General features: G+C 34.1%; 1 pseudogene across 1 annotated transcript in view; it reads right to left on the minus strand.

The window, feature by feature from the left end:
- Window positions 1–2,127: 2,127 nt before the first annotated feature.
- LOC148940178 (NFX1-type zinc finger-containing protein 1-like) overlaps window positions 2,128–4,104 on the minus strand; it is a 171,224-nt pseudogene continuing 169,247 nt past the window's right edge. The window contains exon 17 of the transcript XR_016143460.1: window positions 2,128–2,207. The product of XR_016143460.1 is annotated as an NFX1-type zinc finger-containing protein 1-like (transcript). The remainder of the gene's footprint in view (window positions 2,208–4,104) is intronic.

The raw sequence follows: 4,104 nt of genomic DNA on the forward strand, positions 1-4,104 counted from the left end.
TCAAATGAAACTTGTGTATTATAAAGACCACAGAGTTTCACCATTAAATTCTCTTCTAAAATCACTTCAAAAATATTCTTTTAAATGTCTCTATCTGTTTCGCCGAAATAATTCCATAACCAGTCTAAAACGGTTTCGCCCAAATAATCCCTAAATGCAAATTCAGCGTGTTCCTTTGTTATTGGCATCTCTGTGCTAACACATTTCAAATTTCTAGGAAACCCTTTCCTACGTTAATCTCTTCACCTCATAAATGTTCCTAGCTAAACTATTAGAGTTTCGTTAGAATATCAATTTACCTCTCCGACTTAAAGCTCCGTGAAGCCATATTTAAAAATAGAATTTCTATCTCTTTAGACTCCCACATAATTCCAAGATAACAAGTGATGTCATTTATGATTCCTGACACTAAAGATCAATGAAGCCCTATTTAAAAATAGAATATTAATTTTTATCTCTGTCCTAAAGAATGTTTATCCCTCAGACCTAAGATTAAAGAAGCCTTAATGTTTCTTAATTCTCTCTTCTTGAATCAATAATTTCCCCTAGCGATTATGTAAATCAAGTTCACAGGTGCTACTCGTGACAGGACCACGTGGTTCAATAAGTCCCCAGTCGATTATTTAAATCACATATTAAAGAATCCTTAATGTTTATTAATACTCCTCGTCGTGAATCAACAATTTCCCCGCCGATTATGTAAATAAATTTATCAGGTTAAGCAAAACAAAAAACAATGAAGCCATGTTTGTTTCTTAATTACCCCCCTTTTTGAATAAATAATTTCCCCTAGTGATTATGTAAATCAAGTTCACAGGTGCTATTTCTCAGGTTAAGCTAACCAAACAACAATGAAGCCATGTTTGTTTCTTAATTCCCTCTTCGTGAATCAATAATTTCCCCATCGATTATGTAAATCACCCCTCATGTCATTCGCACGTGGCCAAACAACAACAGATCGATTGACCTTGACACACCCCCTCCGATTAGACTCGATCGATAATCCTTGAATAAATTATGTCCCGTCAGCATTAAACTAAATTGTAGATGGCAGCAGGGGTGTCGTCCCGGGGTTATAGGGTCACTTCTACTCCTATGTTGCCTACATCTTCAATTTCTTGTAGATTTTCTCATTGCTTTATGTTACTTGTTTTATGTTAAATTATATTCAAGAAAAATCACACTTTGAAATTGTACTGCAAACCTACAAAGCAAATAAAACCAAAATGTGCCGAAAAATTTGGATTGTACCAACAATTTTTCAAACGTACCACATTGTACCAGGACCTCTAAATTGTACCAAAAACGGTACAATTGTACCGCGTTGGCAACGCTGGCTCTGCATGCTTTGATTTTGTTTTGATTCGAGACAAGAATCCAGACTCTATACATGGCAAGTGTCCATACCAAATAAAAGTTGCAAGAATCAAATAAGATTCTATTCGCAACCAAAACACGGAAATTGAAGAAAAATGGGCTTAATAAAAACAGAAACAGCAAAAACTATAAGAAAAAAAAACCGCAACAGAAGCAAAAACGACAATGAAAGATCGGCTACCTGTTTTTTCCGTTTTCTAAAAAAAAACAGAACAGAAAATGGTGAAAAAAAAACAGAAACAGAAATGGTGCCGATCCCTACTGTAGAAAGCTTATCAAGAATAGAGGGACGAGGTATAGTGAGAGTACATCCACTCTTTGGTTATTGTGCATCTAAAAAGATGAAGGTAGATGGGTTTATCAGGGAGTCTTAGAGCCCTTGATGGATAAAAAAAATCAAGAAATGTTGGCACTTAAAGTATCTGAGATCATTAATACCCAACTATCCTTCCAACTCAAACAAATTGAAGATTCCATTTTAGATTGTATAGAAAAATTGTTGATGGATCTTAGGTTCCCACTCTCGTCATATAATAAAACAGTTCCCGATACCCTGTCAAATAAATCCACAGTACAGACAATTATGTAAAATCACAAAACACACCTCTAAATCATATCTAAAAACTCAACCTCCATAAAAAATCAATTCCTTGAATATACTTTCACCTCGATCAAAACAAAAATTGGCTTTAATCAAACAAAAATAATCTTCAGTTTCAAAGACAAAAAACTGCATAGAATGGAAAAAGTTCAATTCAACGCAACAGGTAGATTCAACCCTGTGATAGTTTGATTGAGTTTAAATTGTTGGCGGATAAAATTTTGTGCATCTAAAAATAATACTTAATGTTAATAAAATTAATGATATAAATTATTCAATCACAGGGTGAGCAATAGCGCTGGTTAAGTAAAGAGTGAAATGGGCACAATGTATTGTTTTTGTTTCCTTTGTTTCTTTGCACCAAGACACTTCGTATGGAAGGAGTTATCCTAGAAACTTTGTAAGGGGCTCATTCGATAGAGAATTGAAAGTGATTGTACATGCTTAAAGAGTCAAAAGTGATTGGATGGCGAACAACCCCTCCCCCACGCACCTTTTTTTGCAAAAAAAAGATCAAAGTTTCAAGATAGCCATCTCGTTAGTTGTAATCAATGTTATACTTCTAACAGCCATATAGCAATTTCAACGTTATTTGCGTACGTCTCTGACACCTTTTCAAAAAGAGTGAGTATCCTCTCACATTGCCTTCTGGATTTGCTCGGAGGTATAGCAATTTCTACGTTATTCTATAGAAGCTCTACACGTTTTCAAAGAGATTCAGAGCTCCCTCACATAATGGAATTTGAGGGTCGATAAGGTGAAATTATGTCACTATTTTAGTTTTTCTAAACCAGTATTGCCTATAACTTAATATATTCAAATATTTTTTTTGATAACATGATAGATGATTTGATTTGAATAAAAGGAATTCAAATATTTTGCCTATGAAATAGACTGTCGTATTGTAGCATTTTACAGTTTGAATAACTCTTTCAAAGAGTAAAAAGGGGTAATGAGATTCGCAAATTGGACACTTTCAAGGATATTAATTAATGTTTTGAATAGTAGGAGTGTGAATGATTCTAATTAGTGATTGAATTGTATGAAGGTGGAGAAAAAAAAAGGATTAAACTGACTAACAGTTAAGGTAACCCCGAAGGAGTTGTTAACTCAGGTAATTTGTTATAAATTTGAAACAATATCAGTTTATGAAAATGGCTAACGACGATAGAATGACATTGTGACTTGACCTAGCTTTGCCTTTCCGATGTGGTCTGTATAATACACAAGTGATGTTTGATAAGTATTGTCAATTTAAAATAGGATCCAACGTTCCCTTCGTTCCCCCATTTCTGCGGGCAGGGGAGGGGGGGTCAATTTTGGAGGGAAAACCAAAAATACTCAGAATCAAAAATAAATGAGATCTGCCTCAAGGGGAAGGCTCAGAGGCCCTTCGTTCCCCCATTTCTGAGAGCAGGGGAGGGGGGAGTCAATTTTGGAGGGAAAACCAAAAATACTCAGAATCGAAAATAAAGCATGATCTGCCTCAAGGGGAAGGCCCAGAGGCCCTTCGTTCCCCCATTACTGAGGGCAGGGGAGGGGGGGGTCAATTTTGGAGAAAAAACCGAAAATAGCTCAGAATCGAAAATAAACGGGATCTGCCTAAAGGGGAAGGCGCTTGAAACTATTGCAGTTTCTATAATAATGAATGAATTTCAAAATCAAATTTAATTTTCATTGAATACTTTTCATTTAAACTTAAAATACACTAAAAGATGGTCCCCATGAAACTATTGCAGTTTCTATAAGAATGAACGAATTTCAAAATCAATTTAATTTTCATTGAATACTTTTCATTTAAGCTTAAAATACGCTAAAACATGGTTCCCGTGAGACTATTGCAGTTTCTATAAAAATGAACGATTTTCAAAATCAAATTTAATTTTCATTGAATAGTTTTCATTTAAACTTAAAATACGCTAAAAGATGGTTCTCGTGAAACTATTGCATTTCAATAAAAATGAACGATTTTCAAAATCAAATTTAATTTTCATTGAATACTTTTCATTTAAGCTTAAAATACGCTAAAAGATGGTTCCCGTGAAAATATTGCAGTTTCTATAAAAATGAACGATTTTCGAAATCAAATTTAATTTTCATTGATTACTTTTCATTTAAACTTAAAA

This window comes from Artemia sp. Qi Xiang Cuo, chromosome 20 (assembly GCF_049724085.1).
Source record: "Artemia sp. Qi Xiang Cuo chromosome 20, ASM4972408v1, whole genome shotgun sequence".
Lineage (NCBI taxonomy): Eukaryota > Metazoa > Arthropoda > Branchiopoda > Anostraca > Artemiidae > Artemia > Artemia sp. Qi Xiang Cuo.